General features: G+C 44.5%; 1 pseudogene; it reads right to left on the bottom strand.

The window, feature by feature from the left end:
- Positions 1-415: 415 nt before the first annotated feature.
- LOC141028155 (uncharacterized) overlaps positions 416-21811 on the bottom strand; it is a 71124-nt pseudogene continuing 49728 nt past the window's right edge.

Below are 21811 nucleotides of genomic sequence, written 5' to 3'. Positions count from 1 at the left end.
GTAATGCATCATCCCGTAACTAACTCATTAGTCACATTGCTTGCAAGGCTTATCATGATTTGCATTACCGAGAGGGCCCAGAGATACCTCTCCGATACTCGGAGTGACAAATCCTAATCTCGATCTATGCCAACCCAACAAACACCTTCGGAGACACCTGTAGAGCATCTTTATAATCACCCAGTTACGTTGTGATGTTTGGTAGCACACAAGGAGTTCCTCCGGTATTCGGAAGTTGCATAATCTCATAGTCAAAGGAATATGTATAAGTTTTTTTGACCAGGAACAGTAGGAAAGGCTCCTACTGTGTTAATATATTAATAAATAGTGCAGGGGACTGTACAAAGAAGTATTTACATGAAGTTTATCTCAGCCACTTTGTGGCAAGAGAAGCAAAGGCTAGTTTAGAGTGCTATCAAAGAGAGTTTACAAAATTGAGAACTAAAGGCTTATGTGCCTCTTTAACCCTGTGCTGTAGAAGCTCAAAATCTTTCTTAAATCTCCCAAGCCAAGACTGGAAGGAGGGTGGTATAGCTCTGAAGTGATGATTGTTCCTCTCCTTCCAGATGCTCCAAGCCGCCGCAATGAATTTTTCCAGGAACAAGCGCGACGAGTGGTTATTCTTCTGGTCTTGAATAGCTTGTAGCCTGCCAGGGAAGGGTTCCCAGAGGATGTCAAGTTTACCCCAACATTGCTTGCTGAAAGCGCAGGTGAAAATCATGTGCTCAACAGTTTCCTCGATGCTTTGGTTACAGAGCAAGAAGTTGTGATCATCCCCGATGTTATAATGTCTTCTTTTAAGCATATTGCGCGTGTTAAGTCGATCGTGGAATAACAGCCAAGCAAACACCTTAAGCTTCATTGTGCATTTTGATTTCCAATTCCAACCAAAGACTTGGTGGGAATGAAGATCTTTGAAGAAAAAACGGTAGTAATCTGTTGACTTGAAGTTCGTTTTGCCCCACACGTAGTGCCACACGTCTGAAGTTGCCGTTGAGGGTTGAAGCGCAGCCGCAACAGCCTGCATTTGTCTGATCTCATCATGCGCTTGGGGCAACAACGGAAGGTGGAACGCTTCATGCAGAGACGTGATCCCCAAGAAATCTTTGACCGAGATGTCTTCGTTCAAAGAATGAGACAAAGCACGTGGGTGTGAGTCTTGCAGGATCTGATCAGCCCAGAGATCTTTCCCAAATAAGGCAGTGGTACCACAGACAATGTTAATGCTTGAGATTCCCCTAAACTTGGGAGAGAGTTTGAGGATATCGTGCCACCAAAAGGAGCCAACTGGGTCAGTAGCATGAGGTATCTTCTCCGTGTAGTACGAGCCCCAAGTTAGTTGGACCCAGGGGATGTCCATCTTGTTGTAGAATTTGTGTAAAAACTGGAGGAGCAAAGCTTCATTCTGGATACGTAGGTTGAGGACTCCTAGGCCACCTTTGCTTTTGGGTTTACACACCATATCCTAGGCAGCTAGAGAGTTACATTTATCTCCTTGTTCTGTTTTCTTGATCCACAAGCATCTTCTTCTGCTTTTGTCAAGCATTTCAATAAGCTTAGGAGGAAAGTGAAGAGTGCACATCGCATAAATGAGGAGTGACGTGACGGTCGAATTGAGCAAGGTCAACTTCCCTGCATGTGAAATAAGAGAGAGTGTGGAGTAAAGACTTCTCTCAATGGAGCAGACTAGTGGCATGAAGTCTTGAATAGTGGGTCAAGACGTGCCCAAAGGAATACCGAGGTAAGTGAATGGCATGGCTCCCACCGGGCACTCGAAAATCGAGGCAATTTGCATGGCAAGCTGTTGATCCAAGTTGATGGGAATGAGTGTTGATTTATGAAAGTTGATCTTGAGTCCGATCGATTGGGCATAGTTGGTGAGGATATTTTTGATAATCAAAGCTTGTCGGGGGCAGTCCGGCATAAGTAATATTGTGTTGTCAGCATACTGCACAATCGGGTAGTCCATTTGACCGTTACTAGGGAATGGAAGCTGGATTAATCCATTTCTAAAGGCATCATTGATGGCAGACTGCAGTAAATCGGCCGCAAGGACAAAAATGAGGGGTGAGAGAGGGTCACCCTGGCGAACTCCCCGACGACAGTGAAACTGCCTGCCCGGCACTCCATTAAGCAGAATAGAAGATCTTCTCGAGGAGAATATGGATTTAATCCAAGAGAGCCATTTGTCATTAAACCCCATATGCTTCATGATGTTGATCATTGGATCATGATCAATGGTATCAAAGGCTTTGGCAAAATCCAATTTGAGTAACACGATTGGACGCTTTGAGGCTTGACATTGGTGGATATATTGGAAAGTCCAAGCTAGGCAGTCTTGTATAGATCGTCCTCTAATGAATCCATATTGGTTGCGATGAATAATCCTCAAAATGACCTTTTGCAAGCGGTTGGCCAGCAGCTTGGTGATGAGCTTGAGGCAACAATTGAGTAGTGTGATCGGACGATAATCATTGACAGTTGATGGGGACCCATTTTTCGGGATAAGAGTGATTAGTCCATTAATGCTTTGAAGATTGAGCTTGCCCTCATGGAATTGATTGCATAGGTTGTAGAAGTCGTCCTTGATGATAGGCCAGCAAGCTTTGAGGAACAGTCCACTAAAACCGTCCGGGCCAGGTGCCCTACCTGAAAGTGCTAGTTATCTCGACTAGAGGGGGGGTGAATAGGCGATTTTTATGGAAATCTTCAAAACATGGGAGTTTCAAAGACAAACGATAGAAATGAACCTATTAACATGCAGCGGAAGGTATACTACACTAGGAAGGCCATAGTCAAGTATTCAATGAAGTGAAAGCACAAAGACTAATAGCAGCTAGGTAGTAATGATCAGGATGGAAGATAGTGTGAAGCCAAACAACAATAGAAGTCACACAGTGAAGTCAAACAGGTAACACAAGCAGGCAATGACTTCACGAAGACAAACTGTAAATAAAGAGAGGGAGAAGATAGAACCAGACGCTTGATGAGGACAAGGATTTGTTGGACCAGTTCCAGTTGCTGTGACAACTGTACGTCTGGTTAGGGAGGCTGAGATTTAACTCAGAAGACCGTGTCTTCACCTTATTCCCCTTGATCTAAGGACACCCAGTCCTCGCCCAATCACTCTGGTAAGTCTTCAAGGTAGACTTCCAAACCTTCACAGACTTCGTTCACCGGCAATCCACAATGACTCTTGGATGCTCAGAATGTGACGCCTAACCGGCTGGAGGATTCACAATCCTCAAGTGTAACAAGTCTTCAGGTCACGCGGACAGAAAGACTTCAGTGATGCATAACACTCTTTGGCTCTGGGTGTTTGGGCTTTGTCCTCGCAAGGATTTCTCTCTCTCAAAAGCTTCGGAGGTGGATTGCTCTCAAACAACAAAAGTCGTGCACTAACTCTGAGCAGCCACCAATTTATGGTGTAGGGGGTGGGCTATTTATAGCCACTAGGCAAACCGACCTGATTTGTCCGAAATGACCCTGGGTCACTAAGGAACTGACATGTGTTCCAACGGTCAGATTTCAAACACACGCGGCAGCTTGACTTGGGCTACAAGTAAAGCTGACTCATCCAGCTCTGGATAAGACTTGCTCTCATTGTCTTCGCTCGAAGACATAGGATTTGGTTGAGCATCACTTCAGTCACTCTGACTTTGTTCACTTGGACCCCGCTTAACAGTACGGTGGTTCCTATGACTCAACAAACAAGAAAATGGAACTACGAAACAACTATGTCTTCGCGCTCCAAAGTCTTCATGCGATGTCTTCTCATGTCATAGTCTTCAATGTGAATATCTTCACGTACCACCATTGTCTTCAATGTCTTCATACATTTTTAGGGGTCATCTCCGGTAGGTAAACCGAATCAATGAGGGACTACTACCTGTGTTATCCTGCAATTCTCACAAACACATTAGTCCCTCAACCAGGTTTGTCGTCAATACTCCAAAACCAACTAGGGGTGGCACTAGATGCACTTACAATCTCCCCCTTTTTGGTGATTGATGACAAACTGGTTGAAGTTTTCAACGGGCATAAAATTATGTGAAATTGTAAAGGATTAAGATATTGTCTTCATAAGTAGCAAAAGGCTCCCCCTGAAGATGTGCATATAAGTATTTTGCTTTTGGAATGCAAATGCACATGGCAGGTTGTACTTGTGGAGATCCTCTTCAACTTATGAAGGCAATTCATCATGCATGAAAAGATATAACGAAGATAATGACATGCATAATGAAAAATGGACGTCTACAATATGACTTCATGCGGGATTGATTATCGCACATGCGGAATTTATCATTGCATCACAGAATAGCAGAAAAAGTAGCAGACGACCATCAAGTTTAAGTGTTACAACTCAAAGAACCAAAAGTATCAAGAGCGAGAGTTGTAAGCACTTGGCAAAATATAAAGCAACCACCCATATGGACCCGCTTGAAGACTATCAACTCATATGCTTCTCCCCCTTTTGTCAGTAAGGACCAAAAAGGTTTGAAGACATAGAGCCTCTACTCGTTCCCATGAGGAGTAGGTGAAGCAGCAGGGTCGTCATTGAGGTTTGGTTGTGCAGAAGAACTTGGTGCAGTATCGATACGCGCCGAAGTTGGAGGTGGTGAAGTAGCATCATCTTGGTCATCAATGACTCTGGCATTAACAGTTGCAGCTGAGGAGGAATAGTCAGAGTCTTCAAGTGAGGGAGTCCGACGCAAGACAACATTCCTGGGAGGAGTGGAATCAAACTTGAATCTTTCAGTGAAGCCATCGTCTTGAAGATCATCTTCAGCACTGAGCAATGTCAGATTCTTCCATGACCTCCTACAGGTCTCATGTGTGACAAAAGCATTCTTGGTGGCAAGATTGCGAATGCGGTTGACATCCACCAAGAGGCACTGCATCTGTCACTTCAGCCAGAAGTGATGCTTATCCTGTTTTTGATGCAGCGCGACGAGAAGCTCTCGGTCATTGAGGACACGAGATCGCTTCCGAGGTCTTTGAGCAATAGTGCTTCCAGTGGCTTCAGTATGGGCACGGTGAGGTGCACGTGTATTGCCAGCCAAAGGATAAACACGAGTGACGGCCTGAACTCCTTCAATGGGCTGTGTGAAGCTTTGGTGATCAACATTGTGAAGATAAACAGGCTCTTTGGCAGGCTCTGGGTAGATGTCTTCAATAGACATATCAACCTCTGGCAAGAATATCAGATGGTTGCGTGTAGAGGGCTGATAGTTGACAGCTGAATGAAGCTTGATAAGGTGCATAACCCATGGAGCGTAGAACTTCAGACCAAAGAGGTCAGAGCCAGATGCAGCCAATTTCCTGATGAAGAAGTCTTGAGCATTGAAGCTGATGCCATTGAAGATATAAAAGACCAATGTCTTCATTGCTCCTTCAAGCTTCGCTGCAGAAGAATGTCCTTTGACAGGCCATAGAGTTCGCCTGATGATATGATAAATAGTGCGGGGCAGATACTCTAGGTCTTCAACAAAGAATTCTCTTGGGTATTCAGCGTTGCGTGGCAGTGGCTTCATCATGCTCAGCATTTGGCTCATGTTGGGCTCTGGCTTCTGAAAGATGCTCTCCAAAGCACTGCGGTGAAGCTGACAACCAGGCTCGAAGAGTTCACCTGGAGTGGGCAGGCCAGTTAGCTCAAGGATATCAAGAGCTTTGGCTTCGTGATGGACATTGCCTGTCATCCACTCAAGGATCCATGTCTTCGGATCCCTGTTGAAGCCGCGAATGTGGAGGGTAGCATAGAATTGCAGCAGAAGCTCTTCATTCCAATGCTCTTTATCAGTCACAAAGTTCAGAAGACCAGCATCACGGAAGCAGTCAAGGGCTTCTTCTAAGCAGGGCAGTCCAACAATAGCTTCACAGTCTAGACGCATATGTGGAAAGATGCGCCCTTGATCATAGAGAACACAGGAATAGTAACTGCGCTGCTGATAGCTCCATAACCGATCATATGAAATTCTTGGCTTGGAGTAGGGGTTCTTGGCACTATCAAAGAAGGTATTGTGTGCAATGAAGCCATTTGCATTGAAAGATCCTAGTGAAGTTGAAGTACCTGGAAACCTTGGCAACCTTGGCTTAGGCTTCTGGACCTGAGGCCTTTGCTCTACATGATAGTCAAATTGCGGACCAGCAGCAGGTGGAGGAACTAGAATGGGCCATCTGACAGTAACCAGCTGACCTCAATCGAATGCTTGCTCAATGGTGTGTGGCCTTGGAGGCGGTACAGGAGCAGTGGCATTGGCATTAACGTCAGGCTGCACATTTGCTTCAGGTGCAGCATTGGCTTCAGGTGCAACTACTTCTGGCACCACATTAACTTCTGGCGCCACATCAGCTTCAGCCATGACAATGTCATCGGCTTCAGTAGTGTTGTTTGTGGCCGCCTCAGTATTGTTAACCTCCACTCGAGTACCTGGAGGGTCGGACACGTTCTCCTCGAGAACAACTTCAGGGTTAGTTGGGGGTGTAGCAACACGTTCTTCTTCTTGTCTTGGTTCTTCTTGTTCATCGGCTGACACAGCCGGAATGTCTTCAGCAGCATTGGCTTCAGACTCGGAGATGTTCACAGATGGAGAGGCTTCAGGAAATACATGGCGAGATACTGATTAGTGCTCTTCTCCTTCTGGAACACTCGAAAGAGTGACTTGTGGCCTTGGTCCTTTGCGAAGCCTGCGAAACGCTGGCGACGCTTGTGGAGATGGAGTTGTCTGGGCCACAAAGTCTTCATCTTCAAGTACCGGAGTGGTGACTTGAGTTGGGGGAGTAGTTGGTGTTTCTTCTTCACAGGGGGAGTCTTGAGGGTGATCAGCCCATGAATCATCCTGAGCAATTGGCGTCAAAGGATGACCAATGCTGATGAGTTCGCTGTTCATGAGAACAGGCGATGATACCACGTTGTGCTCGATCTGAGGAAGGACTTCATCATCTTCTACATTGTCTTGGTGACCAATGTCTTCAGCTGCAGTGGGGTCAACAGCTGGAATCTCTTCAGTTTCAGGAGCCTCTGTGGTAGCAGGCTCATGAACTATCAACCGACGCTCTTGGTGTGCAGACGCAGGACGAGCAACTGAGATTGGCTCGACGACGAGGGGCTCTGTGGGAGCAGCCCGATCTTTTTTCTTGGTTTTTCTCTTCTTGGTTGGTGGAGCTTCACTAGTGGTGTTCTTGGACTTGCGCTTTCTGGCTTCAGCTTCGGTTGTCCTTGTTTTCTTGAGATCTGAAGCCACTGTGGGGACCTTTGGCTTCACGCCTGTCATACTGGCGGGGAAGACAATGCGTGGTTCCTCTCGCCTGGATGCTTCAGATTGGTCCACAGCAGGCTTCTTCTTCTTCTTGGCAGCCATCTTGGGGTCGATGCCACGACGCCCAAGTGCCTTGCGCTTCTCAGCTTCATCGTAAGCTTGAACACATTTGGCAGCAAGGAGTTTCATGCGCTCGCGTGAACCTTTAGCTTCATCACGTTTCTTGTGAAATGCCTCCTTGAGCTCATGCATCATTTGCTTGAAGTTTTGGACATCAGTCACACTGAGCTTGGCCATATGCTTCTTGAACTGAGCCTTTTCATAGTCAATTTTGTTCTTTAGCTCAACAATCCTTTGAGCTAAAGCCAGCTCAGGAGCAATGGCTCCATGGAATGAAACGCTAAGGCCAACAGGAAGCTGAAGATCATCAAAGCTAAGGTTTGGGCTATCAAACCATTCATCAATGAACTTGTTTAGGATGTCCACATCGAAAAGGGGAAGATCGTTGAAGATTTCTGCCTCTTGCGTGCTCTTTATCAGCAGCACAAGAGCATCATTGCCAAGATCGTCGTCACTAGACAGATCAATGGCTTCGTTCTCATTCCTCAGAACGGCAGCTGGGGTCAATGCTTGACCAGTAGTTTGCATGGGTTTCTTCTTCTCTGTCTTGGAGATGCGAGAGAGATCTTCAGAATGCACACTAGGTGCAGGAGGAGCAGTGGCCAGAGGCTTCGAACGCGAAGCTCTTGGTGCAGAGGAGGGCTTTGAAGCCTTGGGTTTCTTCTGCTTTAGTGGTTTTGGTGGAGCAGGCGCTTCATCAGAGTCAGCGTCATCAGCAGAGTGCTCCACTTCTGCCCCTTGAACCATAATGTGAGTTATGAGACCTTTGAGGTTGTAGAAGGGCCCGATGATATTGGGTTCAGCATCGCGTGTGCCATCGGCACGAGGAGCAGAGGGACCGGGGTTGAAGTCTAATCACAGCGACTTCTTGTTCTTCGCAGCAGAGTCCTTGGCAAACTTGTAGTTGCGCTTGAACAGATTGTCGTCACGACACCATAGCAGAGAAGATGGGTCAGCGTTTTCTGGCTGTGGTCCGCGTACCATGCAAGGATAGAAGCCTTGATCAATGGCTTCAGTTCTGGACCTGGCTGGAAGATTTTTGTACAAGATATCTCCCCAAGGTCGCTTGATAGCATTCTTCTCAGCATACTCCTGGGTCACGAACCTGTATTTGAACCATTGCTCGGCCCAATATCTTCGAATCCATTGGATTCGTGTTTTGCGCTGATTGTAATCCTCTTCTGGATCTGTCTTGTACAGCTCATAGAGGTCTGGTGGCAAATCCGTAGGTGTATTCCCACGGCGCTGTCTGCCTCCCTTCCTTGCTGACTTTTCTGTGGCCATATAGTTCAGACTGAATGTCTTCAACGCTGTCAGAGTCTTCCGTCTGCTGGTCAGACAAGAACTAGCTTCGGGAGAATTAATGTGATGCTGTAAGAATTCTGCAAATGAATGCAGACTATGAGAACCAAGGGATTCTCCCACGGACATGTACCTGTGACAGCATTAGAGATGCGAGGGAAGGGGAAGAGGTCATATGCATTCTCAGAAGATTTTGAAGATAAATCAGTTTAGAAGGCATTAACCTCATAGCGCGAAGACATTCACTTATATGTTGAGAGTTGGTTCCAGATTTGTACGAATCCAAGAATAGGTACAAGTGAGGAATCTAACTACGTGTGAAGCATAAGTGAATATACTAGGCATAATATGAGATGCAGAACGTGATAGATCCAGATATGTGGAGGCAGAAACCACTTTTGGTAAGGAAAGATGAATCCATCAGATCAAAAAGACAGTAAAAAGAGAGTTATAATTACCACACGATGAACTGCTAGACGGAGTAGAAGAGGAGGCCGAGCAGTTTGATATTCCATGCCCTAACTTGGCGATGGAGGACACTATGGCGGCGGCGGAGAAGACGAGGTCCGCGGCCGGCGTGAGGACGGCGTCGGTGAGGTCGCGGCAGCTAAGTGCTTCGTCGCCGGCGTCGTCGAGAGCTAGCGGTGGCGCTAGGGTTTGTCGAGGTGGAGAGGTGGAAGAAAGATTTTGACCGCGATGTGATGTGCATTTATAGGGAGAGGGACAACACAACACAATTACGCAGGTGCCCCTGGCGGTTCACACCTGAGGGACACGTGGTGAACATGCAAGACATTTGAAGTTGTTCCATGTTCCCACGCACGCCTGGACTGTCGGGTGGTCGTTCCGGCTTCTCCGGGTTTCAGGCAATTAGGACTGAGCATTTAAAATAGATTTAATGTTTGTCTCTGTATCTTCTGCTGACAAGGACGCAGAGAAGACATTCGACAGTTTCAACAGAATGCATATGATTTGGATACATAGAGTTTGAGGTAGAAGCATAGAGAGGTTAGGGTCCGATCACATTCACTTAGTCCAAAAGGTTCAAACGAGAAGACATAGCTATAAGTGAATGTTGTGGAGGACAGAACACAAGTATATGAATATATATGCGTACAACTAAATCAACAAGGTGAAAATTATCGGAAGACAAATCAATGTTGAAGATAAAACAAATGCGAAGACTTAGCAAATGTAACGCCAGGAGAAACACTTCAAACAAGATTTTGGTGGTGGCGTTACCCATCGTATAGGAAGTATTAGACCCAGACACGGCGCACAATTATCGTGGCGCTCCGAAGTCAAATTCCACATTAATGTATTCACACTCAGAGTGTATGTCTTTATTGATTGAAGATATACATTACTTCTGAAGGAAATATGCCCTAGAGGCAATAATAAAGTTATTATTTATTTCCTTATTTCATGATAAATGTTTATTATTCATGCTAGAATTGTATTAACCGGAAACATAATACATGTGTGAATACATAGACAAATATAGTGTCACTAGTATGCCTCTACTTGACTAGCTCGTTAATCGAAGATGGTTGAGTTTCCTAGCCATGGACATGAGTTGTCATTTGATAAACGGGATCACATCATTAGGAGAATGATGTGATTGACTTGACCCATTCCGTTAGCTTAGCACTTGATCGTTTAGTATGTTGCTATTGCTTTCTTCATGACTATGAGATTATGCAACTCCCGTTTACCGGAGGAACACTTTGTGTGCTACCAAACGTCACAACGTAACTAGGTGATTATAAAGGTGCTCTACAGGTGTCTCGAAAGGTACTTGTTGGGTTGGCGTATTTCGAGATTAGGATTTGTCACTCCGATTGTCGGAGAGGTATCTCTGGGCCCACTCGGTAATGCACATCACTATAAGCCTTGCAAGCATTGTAACTAATGAGTTAGTTGTGGGATGATGTATTACAGAACGAGTAAAGAGACTTGCCGATAACGAGATTGAACTAGGTATTGAGATACCTACGATCGAATCTCGGGCAAGTAACATACCGATGACAAAGGGAACAACGTATGTTGTTATGCGGTTCGACCGATAAAGATCTTCGTAGAATATGTAGGAGCCAATATGGGCATCTAGGTTCTGCTATTGGTTATTGACCAGAGAGGTGTCTCGGTCATGTCTACATAGTTCTCGAACCCGTAGGGTCCGCACGCTTAAACATTCGTTACCGATATAGTATTATATGAGTTATGTATGTTGGTGACCGAATGTTGTTCGGAGTCCCAGATGAGATCACGGACATGACGAGGAGCTCCGGAATGGTCCGGAGGTAAAGATTCATATATTGGATGATATGGTTAGGCCAAGGGGTCAGGCCCACGGGGCTATAAGTCGGTGCAAAAGGAGTTTTGCGGAGGCCAGGGGGCCAAACGCCGGAGACCCTGGCGTCTGGCCCTGGGCCAGACGCCGAGGTCCATGGCGTCTGGGCCAGATGCCAAGGATTGTGGCATTTGGTCCTGGAGTCCGAGTGGGACTCTTGCCTTTGGGGCAAAACCGACTTTGAGGAGGCTTTTGCTCCAAGTTTCGACCCCAGGGCTCAACATATAAATAGAGGGGCAGGGCTAGCACCAAAGACACATCAAGAAACACCAAGCCGTGTGTCGGCAACCCCGTCCCCTCTAGTTTATCCTCCGTCATAGTTTTCGTAGTGCTTAGGCGAAGCCCTGCGGAGATTGTTCTTCACCAACACCGTCACCACGCCGTCGTGCTGCTGGAACTCATCTACTACTTCGCCCGTCTTGCTGGATCAAGAAGGCGAGGACGTCATCGAGCTGAACGTGTGCTGAACACGGAGGTGCCGTACGTTTGGTACTTGATCGGGACGGATCGTGAAGGTGTATGACTACATCAACCGCGTTGATAAACGCTTCCGCTTACGGTCTACGAGGGTATGTGGACTACACTCTCCCCTCTCGTTGCTATGCATCACCATGATCTTGCGTGTGCGTAGGAAATTTTTGAAATTACTACGTTCCCCAACAGTGGCATCCGAGCCAGGTTTTATGCATAGATGTTATATGCACGAGTAGAACACAAGTGAGTTGTGGGCGATACAAGTCATACTGCTTACCACCATGTCATACTTTGGTTCGGCGGTATTGTTGGATGAAGCGGCCCGGACCGACATTACGCGTACGCTTACGCGAGACTGGTTCTACCGACGTGCTTTGCACACAGGTGGCTGGCGGGTGTCAGTTTCTCCAACTTTAGTTGAACCGAGTGTGGCTACGCCCGGTCCTTGAGAAGGTTAAAACAGCACTAACTTGACGAACTATCATTGTGGTTTTGATGCGTAGGTAAGAACGGTTCTTGCTCAGCCCGTAGCAGCCACATAAAACTTGCAACAACAAAGTAGAGGACGTCTAACTTGCTTTTGCAGGGCATGTTGTGATGTGATATGGTCAAAGACATGATGCTATATTTTATTGTATGAGATAATCATGTTTCGTAACCGAGTTATCGGCAACTGGTAGGAGCCATATGGTTGTCGCTTTATTGTATGCAATGCAATCGCCCTGTAATGCTTTACTTTATCACTAAGCGGTAGCGATAGTTGTAGAAGCAATAGTTGGCAAGACGACAACGATGCTACGATGGAGATCAAGGTGTCGCGCCGGTGACGATTGTGATCATGACGGTGCTTCGAAGATGGAGATCACAAGCACAAGATGATGATGGCCATATCATATCACTTATATTGATTGCATGTGATGTTTATCTTTTATGCATCTTATTTTGCTTAGATCGACGGTAGCATTATAAGATGATCTCTCACTAAATTTCGAGCTAAAAGTGTTCTCCCTGAGTATGCACCGTTGCGAAAGTTCTTCGTGCTGAGACACCACGTGATGATCGGGTGTGATAGGCTCTACGTTCAAATACAACGGGTGCAAAACAGTTGCGCACGCGGAATACTCAGGTTAAACTTGACGAGCCTAGCATATGCAGATATGGCCTCGGAACACTGAGACCGAAAGGTTGAGCATGAATCATATAGTAGATATGATCAACATAGTGATGTTCACCATTGAAAACTACTCCATCTCACGTGATGATCGGACATGGTTTAGTTGATATGGATCATGTGATCACTTAGATGATTAGAGGGATGTCTATCTAAGTGGGAGTTCTTTAATAATTTGATTAAACTGAACTTTAATTTATCATGAACCTAGTCCTGGTAGTATTAGCATATCTATGTTGTAGATCAATAGCTCGCGTTTAGCTCCCCTGTTTTATTTTTGATATGTTCCTAGAGAAAACTAAGTTGAAAGATGTTAGTAGCAATGATGTGGATTGGATCCGTGATCTGAGGATTATCCTCATTGATGCACAGAAGAATTATGTCCTTGATGCACCGCTAGGTGACAGAACTATTGCAGGAGCAGATACAGACGTTATGAACGTTCTACAAAAGCTCGGTATGATGACTACTTGATAGTTTAGTGCACCATGCTTTACGGCTTAGAATCGGGACTTCAAAAATGTTTTGAACGCCACGGAGCATATAAGATGTTCCAAGAGTTGAAATTGGTATTTCATACTCATGCCCGTGTCGAGAGGTATGAGACCTCTGACAGTACTTTGCCTACAAGATGGAGGAGAATAGCTCAACCAGTGAGCATGTGCTCAGATTGTCTGGGTACTACAATTGCTTGAATCAAGTGGGAGTTAATCTTCCAGATAAGATAGTAATTGACAAAGTTCTCTAGTCACTATCACCAAGTTACTAGAACTTTGTGATGAACTATAATATGCAAGGGATGACGAAAACAATTCCCAAGCTCTTCGCGATGCTAAAATCGGTGAAGGTAGAAATCAAGAAAAGCATCAAGTGTTGATGGTTGACAAGACCACTAGTTTCAAGGAAAGGGCAAACGGAAGAAGGGGAACTTCAAGAAGAACGGCAAGCAAGTTGCTGCTCAAGTGAAGAAGCCCAAGTCTGGACCTAAGCCTGAGACTAAGTGCTTCTACTACAAAGGGACTGGTCACTGAAGCGGAACTACCCCAAGTATTTGGCGGATAAGAAGGATGGCAAAGTGAACAAGCTATATTTGATATACATGTTATTGATGTGTACTTTACTAGTGTTTATAGCAACCCCTCGGCATTTGATACTGGTTCAGTTTCTAAGAGAAGTAACTCGAAACGGGAGTTGCAGAATGAACAGAGACTAGTTAGGGGTGAAGTGACGATGTGTGTTGGAAGTGGTTCGAAGATTGATATGATCATCATCGCACACTACCTATACTTTCGGGATTAGTGTTGAGCATAAATAAATGTTATTTGGTGTTTGCGTTGAGCATAAATATGATTTGATCATGTTTATTGCAATACAGTTATTCATTTAAGTTAGAGAATAATTGTTGTTCTGTTTACATGAATAAAACCTTCTGTGGTCATACACCCAATAAAAATGGTTTGTTGGATCTCGATCGTAGTGATACACATATTCATAATATTGAATTCAAAAGATGCAAAGTTAATAAAGATAGTGCAACTTATTTGTGGCACTGCCGTTTAGGTCATATTGGTGTAAAGCGCATGAAGAAACTCCATGCTCATGAGCTTTTGGAATCACTTGATTATGAATCACTTGATGCTTGCGAACCATGCCTTATGGGCAAGATGACTAAGACTCCGTTCTCCAGAACAATGGAGCGAGCAACTGACTTATTGGAAATAATACATACTGATGTATGCAATCCGATGAGTGTTGAGGCTCGCGGCGGGTATTGTTATTTTCTGACCTTCACAGATGATTTGAGCAGATATGGGTATATCTACTTGATGAAACATAAGTCTGAAATATTTGAAAAGTTGATATAAATTCAGAGTGAAGTGGAAAATCATCGTAACAAGAAAATAAAGTTTCTACGATCTGATCGTGGAGGAGAATATTTGAGTTATGAGTTTGGTCTTCATTTGAAACAACGCGGAATAGTTTCGCAACTCACGCCACCTAGAACACCACAGCGTAATGGTGTGTCCGAACATCATAACCGTACTTTATTGGATATAGTGCAATCTATGATGTTTCTTCCGATTTACCACTATCATTTTGGGGTTATGCATTAGAGACAACTGCATTCACGTTAAATAGGGCACCATCTAAATCCGTTGAGACGACACCATATGAACTGTGGTTTGGCAAGAAACCAAAGTTGTCGTTTCTTAATGTTTGGGGTTGCGATGCTTATGTGAAAAAGTTTCATCCTGATAAGCTCAAACCCAAATCGGAGAAATGTGTCTTCATAGGATACCCAAAGGAGACGGTTGGGTACACCTTCTATCACAGATCCGAAGGCAAGACATTCGTTGCTAAGAATGGATCCTTTCTAGAGAAGGAGTTTCTCTCGAAAGAAGGGAGGGGGAGGAAAGTAGAACTTGATGAGGTAATTGTACCTTCTCCCGAATTGGAAAGTAGTTCTTCACTGAAATCAGTTCCAGTGATGCTTACACCAATTAGTGAGGAAGTTAATGATGATGATCATGAAGCTTCGGATCAAGTTACTACCGAACCTTGTAGGTCAACCAGAGTACGTTCCGCACCAGAGTGGTACGGTAATCCTATTCTGGAGTTCATGTTACTTGACCATGACGAACCTACGAACTATGAGGAAGCGTTGATGAGCCCAGATTCCGCAAAATGGCTTGAGGCCATGAAATCTGAGATAGGATCCATATATGAGAACAAAGTATGGACTTTGGTTGACTTGCCCGATGATCGATAAGCCATAGAGAAGAAAATGGATCTTCAAGAGGAAGACGGACGCTGATAGTAGTGTTACTATCTACAAAGCTCGAATTGTCGCAAAATGTTTTCGACAAGTTCAAGATGTTGAATACAATGAGATTTTCTTACTTGTAGCGATGCTTAAATGTCTGTCCGAATCATGTAGCAATTGCCGCATTTTATGAAATTTGGCAAATGGATGTCAAACCTGCATTCCTTAATGGATTTCTGAAAGAAGAGTTGTATATGATGCAACCAGAAGGTTTTGTCGATCCTAAAGGTGCTAACAAAATGTGCAAACTCCAGCGATCCATCTATGGACTGGTGCAAGCATCTCGGAGTTGGAATATACGCTTTGATGAGTTGATCAAAGCATATAGTTTTATACAGACTTGCGGTGAAGCCTGTATTTACAAGAAAGTGAGTGGGAGCACTACAACATTTCTGATAAGTATATGTGAATGACATATTGTTGATCGGAAATAATGTAGAATTTTTCTGGAAAGCATAAAGGAGTATTTGAAAGGAGTTTTTCAAAGGAAGACCTCGATGAAGGTGCTTACATATTAAGCATCAAGATCTATAGAGATGATCCAGACGATTGATAAGTTTTTTCAATGAGTACATACCTTGACAAGATTTTGAAGTAGTTCAAAATGGAACAGTCAAAGAAAAAGTTCTTGCCTGTGTTACAAGGTGTGAAGTTGAGTAAGACTCAAAGCCCGACCACGGTAGAAGATAGAAAGAGAATGAAAGTCATTCCCTATGCCTCAGCCATAGGTTCTATGAAGTATGCCATGTTGTGTACCAGATCTATTGTATACCCTACACTGAGTTTAGCAAGGGAGTACAATAGTGATCTAGGAGTAGATCACTGGACAGCGGTCAAAAATTATCCTTAGTGGAATAAGGACATGTTTCTCGATTATGGAGGTGACAAAAGGTTCGTCGTAAAGGGTTACGTCGATGCAAGTTTTGACACTGATCCAGATGACTCTAAGTCTCAATCTGGATACATATTGAAAGTGGGAGCAATTAGCTAGAGTAGCTCCGTGCAGAGCATTGTTGACATAGAAATTTGCAAAATACATACGGATCTGAATGTGGCAGACCCGTTGACTAAACTTCTCCCACAAGCAAAACATAATCACACCTTAGTACTCTTTGGGTGTTAATCACATAAGCGATGTGAAATAGATTATTGACTCTAGTAAACCCTTTGGATGTTGGTCACATGACGATGTGAACTATGGGTGTTAATCACATGGTGATGTGAACTATTGGTGTTAAATCACATGGCGATGTGAACTAGATTATTGACTCTAGTGCAAGTGGGAGAATGAAGAAAATATGCCCTAGAGGCAATAATAAAGTTATTATTTATTTCCTTATTTCATGATAAATTTTTATTATTCATGCTAGAATTGTATTAACCGGAAACATAATACATGTGTGAACACATAGACAAATATAGTGTCACTAGTATGCCTCTACTTGACTAGCTCGTTAATCGAAGATGGTTGAGTTTCCTAGCCATGGACATGAGTTGTCATTTGATTAACGGGATGACATCATTAGGAGAATGATGTGATTGACTTGACCCATTCCGTTAGCTTAGCACTTGATCGTTTAGTATGTTGCTATTGCTTTCTTCATGACTTATACATGTTCCTATGACTATGAGATTATGCAACTCCCGTTTACCGGAGGAACACTTTGTGTTCTACCAAACGTCACAACGTAACTGGGTGATTATAAAGGTGCTCTACAGGTGTCTCCAAAGGTACTTGTTGGGTTGGCGTATTTCGAGATTAGGATTTGTCACTCCGATTGTCGGAGAGGTATCTCTAGGCCCACTCGGTAATGCACATCACTATAAGCCTTGCAAGCATTGTAACTAATGAGTTAGTTGCGGGATGATGTATTACAGAACGAGTAAATAGACTTGACGATAACGAGATTGAACTAGGTATTGAGATAGCGACGATCGAATCTCGGGCAAGTAACATACCGATGACAAAGGGAACAACGTGTGTTGTTATGCGGTTCGACCGATAAAGATCTTCGTAGAATATGTAGGAGCCAATATGGGCATCCAGGTTCCGCTATTGGTTATTGACCAGAGAGGTGTCTCGGTCATGTCTACATAGTTCTCGAACCCGTAGGGTCCGCACGCTTAAACGTTCGTTGACGATATAGTATTATATGAGTTATGTATGTTGGTGACCGAATGTTGTTCGGAATCCCAGATGAGATCACGGACATGACGAGGAGCTCCGGAATGGTCCGGAGGTAAAGATTCATATATTGGATGATATGGTTAGGCCAAGGGGTCAGGCCCACGGGGCTATAAGTCGGTGCAAAAGGAGTTTTGTGGAGGCCAGGGGGCCAAACGCCGGAGACCCTGGCGTCTGGCCCTGGGCTAGACGCCGAGGCCCATGGCGTCTGGGCCAGACGCCAAGGATTGTGGCGTTTGGTCCTGGAGTCCGAGTGGGACTCTTGCCTTTCGGGCAAAACCGACTTTGAGGAGGCTTTTGCTCCAAGTTTCGACCCAAGGGCTCAACATATAAATAGAGGGGCAGGGCTAGCACCAAAGACACATCAAGAAACACCAAGCCATGTGTCGGCAACCCTGTCCCCTCTAGTTTATCCTTCGTCATAGTTTTCGTAGTGCTTAGGCGAAGCCCTGCGGAGATTGTTCTTCACCAACACCGTCACCACGCCGTCATGCTGCCGAAACGCATCTACTACTTCGCCCGTCTTTCTGGATCAAGAAGGCGAGGACGTCATCGAGTTGAACGTGTGCTGAACACGAAGGTGCCGTACGTTCGGTACTTGATCGGGACGGATCATGAAGGTGTACGACTACATCAACCGCGTTGATAAACGCTTCCGCTTACGGTCTACGAGGGTATGTGGACTACACTCTCCCCTCTCGTTGCTATGCATCACCATGACCTTGCGTGTGCGTAGGATTTTTTTTTGAAATTACTACGTTCCCCAACAACTTCGTGTGTTGCACATCTAAGTCATCAACATGCATAAGTGTTAGGATGTGTGCCTGATTACAAGACATTCGAGGATTCCAAGATATTTAGCTCACACCGCAACTTGCAAAACCTTTTCTCATCCAAGGGCTTTGTGAAGATATCTGCCAATTGCTCTTCTGTGTTGACGTGAATGATATTAATATCTTCCTTCATAACATGATCTCTGAGAAAGTGATGGCGAATTTCAATGTGCTTTATCTTCGAGTGCTGAACTGGGTTGTTGGCAATCTTGATGGCGCTTTCATTGTCGCAGAAGAGTGGTACTTGCTTTAGATGGATGCCATAGTCCTTGAGTGTTTGCTTCATCCATAGAAGCTGAGCGCAGCAAGATCCAGCAGCAATGTATTCAGATTCAGCAGTGGAGAGAGATACACAGTTCTACTTCTTTGAAGACCAACAGACAAGTGATCGTCCCAGAAAGTGACATGTGCATGATGTAGACTTGCGATCCACCTTGTCACCAGCATAATCCGCATCCGAGAATCCAACCAGATCAAACTGAGCCCTTGGGATACCATAATCCTAGTGTTGGGGTGTAAGCCAAATATCGAAGAATTCGCTTCACGGCTAAGTGGTGCAATTCCTTTGGTGCCGCTTGGAATCAGGCACACATGCAAACACTAAGCATTATATCTGGCCTAGATGCACATAGATAATGTAAAGAACCAATCATGGAGCGGTATACCTTTTGATCGAACTCTTTACCATTGTCGTCAGGACCCAGATGACTTTTAGTTGGCATTGGCGTCGTGTAACCTTTGCAGTCTTGCATTCCAAACTTCTTCAGGCAGTCTTTGAGGTATTTTTCTTGAGATATGAAGATGTTGTTGCTTTGTTGACGAATTTGAAGACCAAGGAAGAATTTCAGCTCACCCATCATGGACATTTGATATTGCTCTTGCATCATGTGTCCAAATTCATCACTGTATTTCTGGTTAGTGCAGCCGAAGATAATGTCATCCACATATATTTGGCACACAAACATTTCACCATCATATATCTTCGTGAAGAGTGTGGGATCCAGGGAACCAGGTTTGAAGCCTTTGCTCTTCAGGAAGTCTTTGAGTGTGTCATACCAAGCGCGAGGGGCTTGTTTGAGGCCATACATTTCCTTGTTGAGCTTGTATACCATATCAGGATGTATTGGATCTTCAAAGCCAGGTGGTTGTGCAACATACACTTCTTCTTCAATCTTGCCATTGAGAAACGCACTCTTCACATCCATTTGATATAGAAGGATGTTGTGATGATTTGCATAGGCTAGCAGTATGCGAGTGACTTCAAGCCTAGCCACAGGAGCAAATGTTTCATCAAAGTCAATCCCTTCAACTTGAGTGTATCCTTGGGCAACGAGACGAGCCTTGTTTCTGACAACTTGACCGTGCTCATCTTGCTTGTTGCGATATATCCATTTGGTGCCTATTATGTTGTGCTTGCGAGGGTCAGGACGCTTGACTAGTTCCCACACATTGTTCAGCTTGAACTATTGAAGCTCTTCTTGCATAGCTTGAATCCATTCAGGTTCCATGAAGGCTTCAGCAACTTTCTTGGGTTATGATATTGAGACAAATGCAAAGTGCCCACAGAAATTTGCTAGCTGTGTTGCTCTTGAACGGGTGAGTGGACCAGGTGCATTGATGCTATCAATTATCTTCTCAATCTGTACTTCATTTGCAACACGAGGATGAACTGGACGAAGATTTTGGTCTTGGTGATCATTGTCATCATTAGGAGGATTGTCTTCAGGCTGAGCATTGTCTTCAGGTTGATTAGGTGCAGAAATGATAAGTTCATCTTCAGCCTGAGCTTGAGACGGTATGATTTCTCCAGTTCCCATAAGCTTGATGGATTCACTAGGTGGAACTTCATCTATCACATTTGGCAGGTGCTCTCACTTAGGAGTTCATAGGATGACTTCTTTAGAAGCTTGTGAAGATAAACACGGTTGATGACGTGACATGCAGTATCAATGGCTTCAGGCCAGAACTTTCTTGGAGTCTTGTATTCATCAAGCATCGTCCGAGTCATCTCAATGAGTGTTCTGTTCTTGCACTCCACGATGCCATTCTGCTGAGGTGTATATGGAGCAGAGAACTCATGAATGATGCCCAATGTATCCAGGTAAAGGTCGAGGCCGGTGTTCTTGAACTCTGTGTTGTTGTCACTTCTGATATGCTTGATCTTGACGCTATAGTTCAGCATGGCACGATTGGCAAAGTGTCTGAAGACATCCTGCACTTCATTCTTGTAGAGGATTATATGCACCCAAGTATATCTTGAATAATCATCAACAATGACGAAGCCATAGAGGCAAGCAGTGGTAGTAAGAGTAGAGTAGTGAGTAGGGCCAAATAAGTCCATGTGTAGCAGCTCGAAGGGTTGTGATGTCGTCATGATTGTCTTCGAGGGATGCTTGGCCCTTGTCATCTTTCTAGATTCGCAGGCACCGCACAAGTGATCCTTCTTGAACTTGACTCCCTCGATGCCTATGACGTGTTTCTTCTTTGCAAGAGTGTGCAAGTTCCTCATGCCAGCATGCCCTAGCCTCCGATGCCAGAGCCAGCACTCTGAAGCTTTTGCTAGAAGACATACGGCAAGCTGCGGTCCTGCTGAGAAATCTACCATGTACAAATCATCTTTCTAATACCCTTCAAAGACTAGAGACTTGTCAGATTCCATTAGTACAAGGCAACGATATTTTCCAAATATCACAATCATGTTCAAGTCACAAAGCATTGAGACAGACATTAAGTTGAAACCAAGGGATTCAACAAGCATCACTTTATCCATGTGCTGATCCTTTGAGATTGCAACTCTACCTAGACCTAATACCTTGCTTTTACCAGTGTCAGCAAATGTGATGTGACTCTTGTCAGATGGACGTAAGGTTGAGTCCATGAGAAGACTTTGATCACCAGTCATATGATTAGTGCATCCGCTGTCCATAATCCATTCTGAAGACTTTGGTGTCATACCCTACAGTACAGTTAGGGGGATAGGCTTCACCAAGAGTATTGTGAAGCATAAACATTTGACGGACAAGAGAATTATCAAAGCTCAGATCAAGGTTAGGACTTATAGGATGTTTGGCAAGTGATTCAGGAACAAAATACATAGTGAGACCATTTGGGCATTATATCTTGCGCCCTACAAGATGTTTTAGGTCCCCAGCAATAGCATCGGACGCCTTTGATTTCCAGCTGAAGACCTTTCCCTGCAAAAGAAAGTTAATTCTTCTTAACCACCCACATCTTCAGGGGTGGCTTAGAAGCAATGAGTCTAAGTGCAGCATCTGAGTACTTTGGCTTTG

This window comes from Aegilops tauschii, chromosome 1, assembly GCF_002575655.3.
Source record: "Aegilops tauschii subsp. strangulata cultivar AL8/78 chromosome 1, Aet v6.0, whole genome shotgun sequence".
Taxonomy (NCBI): Eukaryota; Viridiplantae; Streptophyta; class Magnoliopsida; order Poales; family Poaceae; genus Aegilops; species Aegilops tauschii.
This window is presented reverse-complemented; position numbering and strand designations above follow the sequence as displayed.